Source organism: Quercus suber, unplaced genomic scaffold, assembly GCF_002906115.3.
Source record: "Quercus suber isolate HL8 unplaced genomic scaffold, Cork oak 2.0 scaffold_337, whole genome shotgun sequence".
Taxonomy (NCBI): Eukaryota; Viridiplantae; Streptophyta; class Magnoliopsida; order Fagales; family Fagaceae; genus Quercus; species Quercus suber.
The window spans coordinates 480,121-496,886 of NW_027069789.1; positions in this window are offsets into that span (position 1 = coordinate 480,121).

The window sequence follows — 16,766 nt, forward strand, 5'->3', positions numbered from 1 at the left end:
TGCCTTATATTTACTGCTGTGGATGTGTTTATATTTGGCTTAGATTGTTCTATCAATTCTATTATAAGCTTGTTATCATATTCCGCACATAAATTGTTTGATATAAAGCTTGAATTGGTATTTGTGTTATTTGGGGTCTAAACGTTCAAAGGTGTTGTATACCCTTATTGAACTTTCAATTTTGTATGTAAGTTTTGTCACAGATTGCCAAAGGGGGAGATTGTTAGGTTCTAAAAGTTTACCTATCCCTTTCACTGAAACTTTGGAAGAGTCACCAAAAGTAACATTCCCAACCACTAATTCATCAATCTTCATAAACATCCTTTTATTCCCACATATATGGTTACTAGCACCAATGTCAAGATACCACGCATCATTTTTTTTTTCTCTGTCTTCTCCTTTGTATGCCAACAACAAAGTCGGCCTCACTTCCTTATTCTTATCTTCAACATAGTTATCTATCCCCTTAATAGTGTCAGTGACATTTTTATATTCAAAAGCATAATGCCTATATTCTTAACAATTATAACATTTAATATTAGACTTATCATACCTTCTTTTGTATGGTCTTGAGAAACTTTCTCTTACACAATCTCTTGTGGATTGTGAACTTTGACCTTTCTCTTCTTAATTGGGAGAATTTTGACCATTCCTTCCTCCAGATCCTCTCCCTCTACCATGTCCATGTCCTCGGCCTTTTTGGCTACTTTCACGCCACCCTTTCTCACTCAAGGTGAGCTTAGCTTGTAGAACTTGCTCCAAAGGCTCTTGCTTTTTCTTATTGAGCCTTTCTTCATAGGCTTGTAATGATCCCATGAGCTGGTCAATGGTCACTGACTCCAAGTCTTTTAATTCCTCAATCACCACTATCAACGCCTGGCCTCGATCAGGGCGAAAAATCGCCGCTGTGGGCCTTAGTTCAACCACCTGCCGTGGCAACGCTCCTACGCATACGAGGGCCCCTCTTGAAAATAGTATTGCATGGTGTGCACATGTGTGGTGTGGTTTGTGCGGGACTTCGGGTGCTCTCTCTCTCGGTGGAGGAAGGTAGGTATACCTTTGGCATTATGGAAGGAATCTGGGCCAAATTTTAAGGGATTACCAAAGGTAGGTGGAGTTGCCACTAATCATTGAGTTTTTCTAAGGTGTGATTGGTCACCTGTTTCTAGTCAATTTTATTACCAATCCTAGGCTAAGAAAAAGGGCATTTTTCCTAATCTAATGTGGATGGTAAAAAATCTTGATTCTTGAGTCTGGAAGTTTGGTTATATGTGGGGAAGGTGTTAGGCACCCCACGACGCCTGTCCAATGACAGTCCTTTGTTTTGATAAAACCTTAATTTTTGGAGATTGGCAGTAAAAATATGATTTTGGCGTTGGTGCTTGGGGCTTTACATGCATGGGGGGGTTTTGAGGTTTGGCTTTTAAATGGGTGTGGTTCCAATCTATGCTTTCCTAAGGCATTTAGGCAAAGTGCTAGATTTCCAAGGCGAAAATCCAGCGACATGTCACCTTACTTTTGTAGCAGAAATTATGATCGCTTTGCCTTAGATGACACGGACTGTGACAATCACACCAAAAAGGGCAATCAAGTATATATATATATATATATATACACACATACATACATCATGCACAATGCAAGCACACAAAGTAGGAACGTAAATTCCTACATTCCTAGAGCATGACCCAAAATATAGGTGTAGGAAAGTAAATAGGGGTCACCATACTCTAGAGATGAGGACGAATAGTACATGACATGATATACCTAATACAACCCATCTAAGAGAGAAAGGGAGGAGGAAAGGGTTTTAAAGAGTACAAAACTAAAAAGGAAAGGCTAAATTCCTAAATCTACTAAACATGTGGCTTGGCTTATATCTACATGCTTGCATCTGTGCCCTTATTGCTTGCACCTGGGAGATTGTGCCCTAGCTCCAAGCATTTTCGCTCCATCTGTGTGCATGCAAAGGTAAAGACAAGAAACCAACAGATAAGCAATGGAAGGAAAAGATGCAAAGCATACAAAAAGGCAAAAAGCAAATAAGCATGATATGCATGGCAAGCAACGAAGCAAGAAAGCAAGCAAACAAGCAAGAAAGCAAACAAAAGGTGGTGTCTGCAAGGGACAAATGTAGGTTTGGATTAGATGTCCATAGCTTCATTATGTTGAAGCATGGACGATACACTATCAAGCAAAACTCATGCACGGACATGTGAGCAAGTGTGTAAAGATGCATAGAAAGCCAACAGGTGGCACAAACAAGCATGGCAAGCAAAGCATCGCATGGAGCGGAAAAAGGGAAGGGTATGCATTGAAGGATTGGCATCATGGTGATGCATCCCAAATGGTTACATCCAAACAAGGCCTCATGGGTGTTGGATGTAACCACACAACCACCAAACCCGCTAAGGACATCAAGCGTGGCAAAGCCTAGAACAAGAGAGGCTATCACAAGCATAAAGTATAAAAGCAAGCAAGCATAAAGTATAGAAGCAAGTAAACATAGACATGCAAATAAGGATGACCAAAACCCTTTGATTTGGGCCAAGGTGTACGGACAGTGACAAAGACCATAGGGTCTAGATTGGGTCCAAACCAATAGGCCAAAACACAAGAAAGAAAGACAAAACGACAAAAGGGCTACAATAGTACATGACATGACAAACATAGCATGTGATGACAAGTATCTAACCATATAGCATGGAAATACATGCATGAACACATAGATCCAGGCAAGGCATAGCCAACAACATCATACAAGCATATAAGCATGTAACCCTAACGTCAACCTAGAATACAAAGAGGCACAAAACATAGGAAAACATGGCATAAAGCCTAAAGCATGTAGATCTAAATATATAAACATGTAAAGATGTAGATCTAAGCATGAAACATGGCAAAAAGCATAAAAGCAAAGAGATTTAAGCTAGAAACACAAATAAAGCAAGAAACATGCTAGAGAAAGCAATAACTCATGTTATCAAGGCATGAAAGAGCAACATAAATGCTAGAAAAAGATTTAGAAGGTTAGGGGTGTGTATAGTAGCTAAAAAGCTACATCCACACCCCTAAACTCCAAATCCAAAGTGTAGAACCAAGGAAAAGAAAACTGGGTATAAGAAGAATACTTTGTGTTTTTGGTGAAGAGAGAAGAATCAAGAAACTTTGATGTGTTTTTCGGTGTTTTTTGTGTTTGGAAAAAGGGCAAAATGTGTAGAAAAATTAGGTAGAGAGCAAAACCTAGCAAAAATTGGTCTCCTCCTAGTCTGAAGGGTGCTTAGGGCTTTTTATAACCTCAACACAAATTTCCAAGCTAGGGTGAAAAATGTTGTTTTGTGAGAGTTTTGACCCTGTTTGACCTTTAGTCAAACCTAGGATTGACTAGGGGCATTTTGGTAATTTTAGCTGAAAGAGGAACTTTAGGTGCTCCAGTGCTCGGACGAGTTGCGCCACATCATTCTGGATGTTTTTACAGCCCCATAGAGAGAAAATAATATTTTTGGATTTTTGGGGTCTAGCACGCAAATTGAGGGTAAGCAAAATACGATATCAACAGCCACAACAATATAGTCAAACTTAGAAGTTAATGACTGTAGGATTTTTTCTACCACTCAGACATCATCTAAGTTCTCACTATATCTCTTCAATTGATTTATAATTGCTAACACCCTTGCTTGCTTGGATGAAGTTGCATTTGCAACTTTCTTGAACATGGTTTCATCAAAACCTTAATAGATCAAAGTAAGAGCTTGTTGATCTTTCTTCCAAACCTTTTGCAAGGCTTCCTTGTGGTTTGGAGTCAAAGATTCTTCATCTTGTGACTCTACATAACCTTTCTCCACAATCTCCCACGCATCTTGAGATCCAAGCAAGCCATCATTCGGATACTTCAAATTTCAAAATTTTGTTTGGTAAGTCAAGGAAATTGGAATGACACCATCCCATTGGCAATAGCCATTCTCACCATGAACTGATTAGTTCTTATACCACTTTGTTGGAAATACAATAAAAATACTTATGGGCTTTTCCTCACTTACTCTCACAAACACTCACACACTAAGTGTATAAAAGAGACTCAGACTCGCAAATTAAACAAAGGGAGAGAGAGTGGAGAGGGAAGAGTTAAAACACTTCAATGTTTTGTATTTCTCTTCAACTCTTGCATAAAAGGTGATGGATGAATGAGTTTATATAATACACTGTCTAACCTCTAATTCCCACTACATTTATTTTTCTAGTTCTTACATTCATAAATCCCACAAATAACTTCAATAAACATTCCACTACATTAACTTATGAAACTCCCACTTATTTATGAAAGGTTAATTAAAAACAAGTTTTACTTCTAACATTCTATTCTAGAGTTTATGTAGAATAATGTGAGCACCATATTGTGGTTGAAGGGTCATAATTAGGAGCGGATCATGAGTATAGGATGAAGACAACTCAAAGGAGAAGCGTCGTAGAATCATTGACAGAGCCATTTTCTCTTCTACCAAAGAAAAGTGTTGTCTGATGCATATTGAGGACCCCATCCGAATGGGAAAAATGAAACTTGACCCCTTGTAGCTTTTGAAACTCCTTCAGCAAACCAATCTAAATTGAAGTCATTTGCATCATCTAGTAACTTTTAGGTTTGAAGTCTTAGATTGGGATTTGTGATGTATTTGGGCATTTTATTGTAATTGGGGTTTTCTTGTATTTGAGCATTTCATTATATTTGTAAGTTTTGTCACAGATTGCCAAAGGTGGAGATTGTTAGGTTCTAACAGTTTAGAACAACTGGTAAACCATGAGCACAAATTTGTCTAGATATAAATTCCTAAGTCTATAGGGTATATTAGATAATGCTCAAGATGTTGCAAGTTAGAATACAAGGAAAAGGAAACTGCAAAAAGAAGAATTCAAAAATTACCTTGCTCGACTGATCGAGAGCACAGGTTCGATCGATCAAGACACGGATCTGTAGAATTTAATTAAAGCCCAACAGCTCGTTAAGCCCATTAAGTGATTAGGGTTTTAGATCTAATTCTCCTAGTATTTAAAGGAAAACCTAAGGCAAGTTTTGAAGAGATTTTGGAGCTTCTCTTTTGAGATCTAAAAGGTATTGTACCTTCTCCTTTCAAAGTCACTACCAGAATGATAGGCCAAAAATGAATTGACCCCTTGTTATTAAATTAATTGATTAATTAGCCAAATTATTAATTAGTCAAATTAACATGCAAACACGTGGTAGTACAAACAAATCACCAATAAACTAATTATGTAGCGGAAAATAAATAACACGACGATTTGTTTATGAATGGGGAAAACCTAACGGCAAAAACCCCATCGGATGATTTTCAGGTCACCAATCTTGAAATTTCACTATTATCACAATAAGTGGTTACAAGTAAAAGAATCCCAGTACCTTATACTAACCTACAGTTGAACTCTTACCCCAATACCCAATTGGACTTGTTTTGTAGTGAAAATTTCCCCTTTTGATGCATGGTTCCCAAGTACGTGACTAACCAATTGCGCGGATCCCAGTACGCTACTTCAATCACCAACTAGAAAAGATTGTTGGCTGCAAAGTTCTTCAGTTCATCCCAACAATGAAGATCAAGAAGATGCTTGATCACAAAACCCAAAGGTGCACATACACAGAAACTTCTTCAAGAATGATGAACTAGGGCAAAACTTTGTCTCTAGTTACAAATTACTTGAACAGACTTTGCTCAATGCTTGTACAACTTGTGTACTCATTGATGGCCCTTAAAACAGTCCTTTTATATGTCTAGGGTTAGGAGAAAAGAAAGCCCAAACACATAAACATGGATCCTAAGAAAATCAAATCAGAATTCTGAATTTCATAAAGATAGGAAGTGTCGAGCAAGTGTCGAGCACACGAGGCTGGAACAGCTATCAATAGATACAATTGTTGAGCCTCAATGAACTTGCACTTTCTCAGCTTGTTTCTTGGACAGACTTGATGACTTCAACACTTGATCTTGAAACCTTGTTTCTTGAAGTATTAAAAATATCTAGAACTACCCAATTATAAGTAAAGTGCATTTTGTCAAAGGATTAGCCAATTACATAAAAGAATAACGTATGTTCTTAACAAGTGAACCACATATGTCCTAACAATCTCCTTCTTTGGCAATCCGTGATAAAATCACAACAAACAAATGAATATATAAGAGAAGTTATAAATCACTCAACTCATATTCACTTGTTAAATACAATAAAATATATCCTAACACAAACTCTTAAAAAACTTTGCAAGAAAAGAGTTTATGGCAAATAGACTTTGACAACCTGTATTTCTGAAGCACTATAAACAAAACTCTTCAAGACATCTTAGTGTGAAACAGAAATAATAGATTGTATACAAGTATAAGAAACATGTGTATAAAGAGAAAAAAGAAACAACACATGCAAGGGTAGGTGAAAAAAAAACATACATCCACATATAAAGAAGATAAGTAATTTGTATGTCAATAATGGTCACAAGACCCAATGTACAAGAACAATGTATCTATAAAATAAAGAAAAGAAAAGATACATAAAATTCTCACTACATCCCTCATATCAACAACACTCCCCCTAACAAAACGGTCCTATACTAACTCTCCCCCTAAGAATGACTACTCTCATATCCAAAACTACTCCCCTTTTTTGTCACGAGTAACAAAGGGTAAGAGTGTCAAGTAGACATCTCATCGATAGAACTAGCATCTTCATCATTATTATCAGAAGCATCACCGTCATCACTATCATCCTCATCATCCTCAACTGCAGAATCAAAAGTTACAAGAGGTGGTGGAAGAGCAGCCTTAGGAGCAAAACCACCCGTGGTCGCCTACCGTCGTGCAATACGACCAACACGAATGTTCACCTGATACAACTTAGTAGAGAGTGTATCAAGGCGAGCATCCATGCACTGTAGCTGTGCCATGATGTCTCCTAGAGTCATATCACCCATGGAAGAGGAGGGGGCGGATGTGGATGGAGCAGATTAAGATGAAGGAGCCGAACAGGAGGGAGGTGCTACTGACTCCTGTTGCGACCTAAACTGTGCCTCACTACCTTTTATGGTAGCGGCATCTATGGCACACATAACAGTGAAATGGTCGGACACAAGAAAAAGGACGAAAAAATGGCGTAAAATCCTCGTGATAGCGGAAGAAAAAATGAGCTTATCACGGGACACTAAATTTATCTGAACATCTATAATAGAGAGAATGAAATGAGAAGGAAAATCTATAGTAAGATGCTTAAGTAGGGACAAAAAAAATCCAGTAGAGGCTTTGTAATGGAGTTGTAATAAGAGAGAGGATGAAGTACAAAAGTCATCACCATGTTCTAGAATCTAGGACCTTTAGCAAAAGGCCGACATGGTGTAAACTGATGCTCACCCCAATTAAAAGGGCGCTCATAGAAAGCAGATATGAGCTCATCCTTGGATACAGTCCTCAGACGCTCACAACTAGGATAATTAGGGAACTCTACCCTAGGAACCCGAAGCACATTTGTAACAAGTTGCAGTGTGACAGGAATGCGCGTACCTCGAACGCGAGTGAAGAAAATAGATACTGAATGATCAATCCCATGCATGTTGGAGTAAAACTCCTGGATAAGTACAAGAGGACAAGTGACCGGGACGTCACACAGTAACTCCCATCCCTGACTATGAATGACATCGGGAAGGTTAGTGTCAGCAAAATCCGCCAAAATGACTTGGTGTTTCGAATGAACACCTCATCTAGAAAAGTTCTTTGAGAATGCCTTGTGGGCATCATCATCATGAAACTGAAGAGAGAGAGGAGCAGAATCAGAAGATGAAGAAGCTCTGGAACGAAGAGGGTTCCGAGCCGGAGTAAATTTATGCTTAGGTGCCATAGACACGACTAACGTAAACACACACACAGAGAGAGAGAGAGAGAGAGAGAGAGAGAGAGAGAGAATCAGAAAAGTCCCAAAGCAATTCAAATATAACAAGTATATTGAAAAGAGAGTATGTATGCATGAAGAATGCATGAACATGTGACATGCAAAAGAAAATTCATCATAGGCTTAGCCCAATCCAAACCTACCAGCATACAATCAACTTGCACTAATCTAAATACATGAAAATACTGTTATAATGCATATGTGATGCAATGCATGAAGTTTTAAGATCATTGAAGTGAAAACCCATCCCAAAATTTCAACAAACACTCATCAATTTTGAAAAACCCCATAATCTAGGTTTTAAAACATGAAATGCATGAAGAATGAGAGAATAGAAGCTTACCAAGTGAAGAAAGTCTTGAAAAAGCTTGAAGAAACCTTGAGAATCAAGATTGGAGTGAGATGAGAGTGTTTGGGAGAGAAAAGAGAAAGCTATCGAGAGAGAGAGATTAAGAGAAATAAGGTTTGGATCACACGAGGAAGCTTATATAGAACCACAATAAATCTTGACAAATGAAGGTATCGAGAGGTGTCAAGCCATCTGTCGAGAAAGGTGTCAAGAAATACAACGTCGACAGATCCAAGTGTCGAGAATGTGTCGAGGAACAAACCATCAGAACCAAGAACGGAAGCTCGATCGATCGACCAGATGTCAAGAAGCTATTGAGGAGGTAGGAACTTTCTTGATCAATCCACCAGGTGTTAAGAAGTTGTCGAGATTGCGATAAGAAAAGCTTAAGAAGCTCAACAGATAGTTAGGTATCGAGGAGGTGTTGAGCCAGCTTTTGAAAATAGTTTTTCGAGAAGATAAAAACACAGACATGAATGCAATCCAATATGCAACTTAACCAATGATCCAATCAACATATTAAGTTCTCAAAATTATCTCTCAATAATAATTTTAAGCACATGGATCTCAAAAACACACACACACACACACACACACACGCACACTAAACAAGTCTAACCAATTTTATATTTTAAAAACAAGTCAAGACAGTTTAGTGAGTATACATTAACACATGTAAAACCTTGTGATGGTCAAATCACATTGTACCTGCACATGTATCAAGAGTAGCAAAGAATATTGCGTGTTATGTGTGAAAAACATCGCAAGATTGCATAAGTGTATACATGTTATGATGATCTGAGATATGAGAAAATCACTTTAACTCACACATAATCATAATTGTTTGATGGGGACTATTATCTTCGAAGTACATCCTATAACTCCCACATCTCCTAGAATATACGCTTGAAGTCATATTTAAAAGCATTTTTTATCTTTTTGCTTTTTATTTTCTTTGCTTTTTTATCTTTTTAATTTAGCATATCATGCATGGGCATATAAGAGAGAGAAAAGAAATACCCAATGATATTTGACATTCCAATTTCGTTATGTCGAAGTACACAAATGTCATTGACATCACACTTTTGCTATGCCGAAGCATACAAATGTCTTTCATGATTGGTGGGCAACAGTAATGAGATAGTTATTTATGCCTTTCTTTTAAGATTTTCTAGTCCTTCTCGTCAAAAAAAGTGATACGAGTGTTAATTCCAAGAGATAACTTAATCTTACTCATCACAAACAAGAGCCACAAAGTTCACTTACTTAGTTGTGCATAAAGATGCTCATCTAAGTTACAAAAGATATAAAGTTTAGAAAACTTTGTTTCAATGGCCATCCAAGGTACACAAGTACCAATGTAGACAAAACATACACTGTTTTTGTATTTTCTGATTTTTCAATTTTTTTTTTATTTTATATGAAAAACAAAAATAAGAAAAACTGAAAATAAACAAACAAAAACACGTTAAGCAAAGCAAAGCATAAAACTAGACTAACTCAAAACAGTAAAGCAAAACACACAAGTAATGTAACAAACAAAAACAAGAAGATAGAAGAAAATGATAGAATCACTTAGAGCCCTTTTCCTTCCACGCCTTGGAAGAACCTTTCCTTTGATTAAACCCTTGAACTGGTGGTGAGGGGGAAGAATTGAACCTGTTCAAGTTCGAAAGGAACATGAGGGCTTTGAGAAGATCTCCAAGAGGAGCAAGAGAGGATTAAAACTGATTTTGGCTTCTAAATGCTATCATGCTGTTGCTCTGTTGAGTGGCTAACTACTTATAGCAATTTGGTTGAGTATGACTTCAGCTCCACAATGATGACAGCGATGCTGCTTCTTCTGTTTAGACTTTTGAAATTTAGCCTTCTTGGCCCTAGTATTTTTGACATTTTTCTTATCTTGCTCAGGGGGTGCTCCTAAGATAGATCTACTCTTGTTTAAGTTCTCACTAGCTAATTCAGTTTTAACACCATTGTTCTCAATTTTAGTATTATTAGCAGGAGGAACAAAAGCAGTAGCACTAGTAGAAGCAATATTAGAGGAAGAAATACCATATCCTAAACCTGTTCGATCCGAAGCAGATTTCTGAATGCTAAGCATCTCATCAAGTTTTGCACTTGAAGTCCTCTCCAATTGATCTCTAACTTGAAATAGCTTTGCTTCAAGCTTCTTAGTCTTTTCAGCTAAGAAATTGTTCTCAAACTTGAGTGCTCCAATAGTTTGATTAGTCTCATCAAACTTTGTGAACAACTCTTCACAGTTAAGTTCCACATCACTGAGTTTCTTAGTGGCCAGCCTATACAGTTTCTCATGCTTCTCAAAAAGCTTGTACAGTTTTTCATAGGCTGTATGGATATCATCTTGATCATCCATCTTCTCACACTTAGAATCCACCAATTCTTCTTCTTCGTCCACGTCTTCAACAATCTCTTCAGTAGGATTGACTATGGCATTGAAGGCATTCAAGATTCCGTCATCCTCATCGTTGGAATCATCCTCAGGCTTAGTGTCACTCAATGTAGCAGCAAGTGCCTTACTCTTTCCAACACTCTTGAGATATGTGGGACACTCTTGCTTCATATGACCGAATCCATGACACTCAAAGAACTTAGATCTTGCGGGAACAATGTACTAACCGCCATCCCTTACATCCTTCTCCCTTTATCTTGACTCTTGAACTGAGAAGAATTGGATTGCCTACAGTCCTTGTTAAAGCCCTTTTCATTGGCATTCTTCATAAACTTCTTGAACTGTCTTGTAATGTAGGACTTCATCTTAGAATCCTCATCATCTGAAGACTCATCAGTGTCACTGCTCTTGGCCTTCAAAGCCATGCTCTTGCCTTTACCCGACTTGCCAATTCTTGATAGCCCTAGATTGTAGGTCTGCAGATTACTAACCAGCTCTGTCAAAGAAATCTCGTCAATATACTTTGATTCCTCTATTGCCGTGATCTTGGCATGGAATCTCTCAGGTAGAGATCTGAGCACATTCCTCACAATCTTGGGTTCAAGAATTGTTTCCCCAAGATTGAAGGCTAAGTTCACTATGTCCTTTAGCTTGATATAGAACTCATCGAACGACTCATCCTTCTCCATTTTTATCTCTTCAAAGCTTGTAGTGAGCCTTTAAAGCTTTGAATCTTTGACAGTCTTTGTACCCTTATAGGTTGTCTGGAGGATGGTCCATACTTCCTTAGCAGTTTTAGTCGAGGATATTTTCTTGAACTCCTCGTTGGTGACCGCACTAAATAAAACATTCAATGCCCTGCTGTTGAAGTTTGCCGCCTTGATCTTTGCTTCATCCCAATCCACCAGCGCTTCCTTTGACGTAGTCCAGTCAATCTTTACAACTTGCCACACCTTCTCATCTAAAGACTGCAAGAAAGATCTCATGCGTACTTTCTAGTATGCATAGTTAGTGCTATCAAATAAATGAGGTATAATTAACGACTGTTCTCTATCCATGACAAACAGGGGTCAATAGATCAACACAGCAAAGATTAAACCTAATCAGAGTATGCCTGCTTTGACACCACTTGATAGACCAAAAACGAAGTAACCCCTTGTGATTAAATTAATTGATTAATTAGCCAAGTTATTAATTAATCAAATTAACATGCAAACGCGTGGTAGCACAAATAAATCACTAATAAACTAATTATGCAGCAAAAAATAAATAACATGGTGATTTGTTTACGAATGGGAAAAACCTAACGGCAAAAACCTCACCGGGTGATTTTCAGGTCACCACTCCCGAAATTCCACTATTATCACAACAAGTGGTTATAAGTAAAGGAATCTCAGTACCTTATACCAACCTACAGTTGAACCCTTACCCCAATACCCAATTGGACTTGTTCAGTAGTGACAATTTCCTCTTTTAATGCATGGCTCCCAAGTACGTGACTAACCAATTGCGCGAATCCTAGTACATGACTTCAATCACCAACTAGAGAAAATTGTTGGTTGTAAAGTTTTTCAGTTCATCCCAACAATGATGATCAAGAAGATGCTTTGTCACAAAACACAAATGTGCACATACACAGCAACTTCTTTAAGAATGATAAATTAGGGCAAAACTTTGTCTCCGGTCACAAATTGCTTGAATAGACTTTGCTTAATGCTCGTGCAACTTGTGTACTTTTTAACAGTCCTTAAAACAGTCATTTTATATGTCTAGGGTTAGAGAAAAGAAAGCCCAAACACAGACACGGATCCCAAGAAAATCATATCAAAATTTTGAATTTCATAAACCTCAACAAATAGGAGGTGTCGAGCAGCTGTCAAGCAGCTGTCAAGCACACGGGGCTGGAACAGCTTTCTTAAGCTCGATAGATACAGCTGTCGAGCTTTAATGAACTTGCACTTTTTCAGCTTGTTTCTTGGAAAGACTTGATGACTTCAGCACTTGATCTTGAAATCTTATTTCTTGAAATATTAAAAACACCTAGAACTACCCAATTCCAAGTAAAGTGTGTTTTGTCAAAAGATTAGCTAATTACATAAAAGAATGACATATGTTTTTAACAAGTGAACCACATATGTCCTAACACATATGTTCTTAACAAACGTGGATGTTTGTGTTTAGCAAATTCAGATAGAAGTCTGTGGATTCAAAGTTGTATGAGATCACGTGAATAAGTTTTACAAGAGGTAGCTTTAGATTTAGGGAAAAATCTATTGTAAAACTTTCATTTTATCATATTGAACTTGTTGTCTTGAAGATAGTTTAGGTTAAATCCTCCCCAAGTTTTTTACCTTGAAATTGTCAGTTTCATTAGTTTCCAAGGTTATTATATCGCTTGTCTTCTTTACTTTTCCACATTATGTGATATGATTGTTTATGTTTAACCTAGATTTGAATAATAAACATAAGTAACAACTTGGTTAATTAATTAGGTTAAACAATCTGAGTGTACAGTGGTCTAAATGAACTAACAATATTATTATAGAAAAGCCCTAACATAATTAGAAAAAAGAAAATGAAAAAACCGATCATGCAATTTTCACATAACAAGTATTCTAGGGGGACAAGCAACTGACAATAAGGAGAGTATCGGGTAGAGAAGCTAGAACATATGAATAATGTTTATTATTATAAACACTCTCTTACCCACATTTATACATACATAAAAAAGTAAATAAAACTGTAACTTCAAATAACAATTTCTAAATTATAATTTTTTTTATGTGTGTTTAAATTTGTATAATAATAATAAAAAAATTCCCATGTAAAACGAGTAAATAAAAAGAAAATGATTGATCCACGTGAAAATAATTGGCAGCGGACAGCTCAGTCCCTCCTACCAAAATTGTGATCCAAAAATTATATTATTAAAATAAAAAAATAAAGCTAAAACAGTATTTATTTTAACTTTAATGGCATGTTTGGATGTTTAAAAAAGGAGGGGGAGTAGAGTAGAGGGAGGGAGAGTAATGCAATTACCTTGTTTGGAAGTTTTTTAAACTCAAGCTGGATAATAGACTACTTGTTCTAGATCTCCACGTTTATAATTATAAATTTAAAAGAAAGTATGATCTATTATTTCTACGAAGCAATTCAATGTAAACTAATCAAAAGAACTTACAACTTTGAGGTGATTTAGCCCATCAAATTCTGGTTTGTTTTTACCAAAGACATGTAGGACTTCTTCTCTTGCACGCGCTTGCCAACTTGGATATCTGCTCAGAATTACCATTGTCCAAACAAGCAAAACTGAGGTTGTCTCTTGTCCCGCAAAATAAAATATCTTACATTCCTCAATTACATCTTGGAGATTCATTCCAACGTTCTTGTCGTTCCCATGTTTTTCAATTTCTTTAAAGTTGGACTCTAGAAGTATGCCTAGTAAGTCATCAGTTCTAGCTCCACCTGCTTTTATTGCCTTCTCTCTTTTGTTGATGATGCCTTTAAGTGAATCTTGTAATTCTTTGTCAATTTCTTTCATCCTCTTGTTTATTTTAGTTGGCAGAAACCTACATGCGAACCATTCATGCAAACATGAGATAAGAATAAAGTGAATTACCTCCCTCACTAAAAGGGGGGAAAAGTGAATTACATCAAATTGAATAATCTATTCTTAGGCTGTTGAGAGGAGTATGAATATATAACGATTTAACTTATTTATTTCATGTTCCGTGATCTTTATGCTTTCAATTTGGCTATGCTGACTAAGCAGGGATGGAGAATGTTGGAAAATACCTCATCGATTATGGCGCGTATGTACAAAGCAAGGCATTTCCCCAATGGGGATATCTTAAATGCAAGCATTGGCAGCAACCCATCTTATGCTTGGAGAAGCATTCACAAGAGCATAGAGATTCTTCAGCAAGGAACAAGATGGAGAGTGGGAAATGGGAAGATAATCCATATATGGGATGCTAGATGGTTACCAATACCAACAACGTATAAAGTCATTTTCCCAAGGAGAGATTTTGGAGACTTTCCTATGGTATCGGTCTTAATTGACCAAGACACTAGAAGATGGAGAAAGGACATGCTTGATAGAATCTTTCTTGGTTTTGAAGTGGAAAATATTCTAAGCATCCCAATACCTCACTACCCACAGGAGGACCAATTAATATGGGTGGGAAATAAAAAAGGAATCTTCACGGTGAAAAGTGCTTATTTTGTGGCTAGGGAAATGGTAGAGAAGCATGAAGGAGGTGAATCCTCAATGGGAGACATATGTGCCCCTCTTTGGAAAAAGTTGTGGAACCTAAACATCCTGGCCAAAGTGAGAGTTTTTTCTTGGAGATTATGCATGAAGGCCATCCCATCTATGTTGAATATGTGCAATAGGGGAAATAAAGTGGATTCTACTTGCCCTATTTGTTATGGGGAACCTGAGTCAACTGTATACCGGAGAGTATACCGATGTGTTTCGTCATTTCTATATGACTCATGTGCACACTCTTAGGGGGAGAAATTCTACCTTGTGCACATTCGTAGGGAGAGAAAGCCATAGGGGAGATGTATATACCAAGGGAGAGAAAACATTGTTTTTGAGAAAACCTTGATTTACTTTATGCTTGTTTTCTTGTTGCTTTATGATGCTTTGTGTTACTTTTAGTATCTATGCTTTGCATCATGTTCATGTGTTAGAACACTTTTGTACCCATGTTGCTTTTGTAAGCTTTTAGGGTTTGTTTCCATGCATGGTTTGTAGGCTTTTATGGTTTGTGCCATGCATATGCAGTACCTTGTTTATGCAGCCTTTATGCTTGTGTACTTGATGCTTAATGTCATACATTTTACTTCAGTACATCACTCTTGTGCCCTTGTAGGATTTTTCCTAGATGCATATACGTTCTATGCATTGGTTGAGTGATAAACACTCTTGTGCCCTTGTAGAATTTTTCCTAGATACACATACTTCATGTACTTTGCCTTGTGTTTGTCAACTTGAATGTCCGGATGTTCATTCCAAGTGTGAATGAGCATTGTGATCACTTATTTATAGTGATTGCCTGTTTGGTCAAGCCATGGTCTATTGCTTTATTCCATTTTGCTTGATCGCTTTTTACTTGTTGCATTATACTTGTCTTTTTATCACCTGATTTACCTTGAAGGTCTAATGTGTTTTGTGCAAGTGTTTTAGGTTACAGGTATACATGTTCCAAATTCATCACAACTTCTAGATTTAGGTGTAAGTGAGTTTTGCCATTCTTCCCAAATTCATGTTTAAGTCTAGAGTCTGTTATAGGGTGTTTTGTCACGGAATAGCCAAAGGGGAAGATTGTAAAGTTGTAATTTACAACTATGTTTTATATTGGCTTTATTCCATGACAAAATGTGTTGTAATTTCTTTAATTCATTTCCTTGTATTTTGTGGGATTTAATTGTATTGGGTTTAGTTTCAAGTTGGTGAAGACTCAAGCTTTATTAAAGATCAGTGGATCTCGCGGGTGTGTCGCTGGAAGCTAACCCGCAAGAGCCATGTGAGAATCACATGACTGGAATCTGAAGAGTCATGTCAGGCTGTCGTTTTCGCGAGTGTCTCGCGGGTAAGGCCTTCCCGCGAGATAGTCGTGAAATATTCTGCCTGGAGGGTTTTAATGAGTGACTTTCTTACCCTTCACCCATACTATATATATCCTCATTACTCACAAATGTTATAGAGGCTATTCAGAGAGAAAAATCCTAGAGAAGTTTTCTAAAACACACACCCATCTTTTGAGAGAGAGCTACTCATCCTTAGTGAAAAATCATTGTAGTCTTTTCTCCATCCCTCTCCCATTATCATAGCTTGAGAGGAGATTTGTACTCAAANATGATCTATTATTTCTACGAAGCAATTCAATGTAAACTAATCAAAAGAACTTACAACTTTGAGGTGATTTAGCCCATCAAATTCTGGTTTGTTTTTACCAAAGACATGTAGGACTTCTTCTCTTGCACGCGCTTGCCAACTTGGATATCTGCTCAGAATTACCATTGTCCAAACAAGCAAAACTGAGGTTGTCTCTT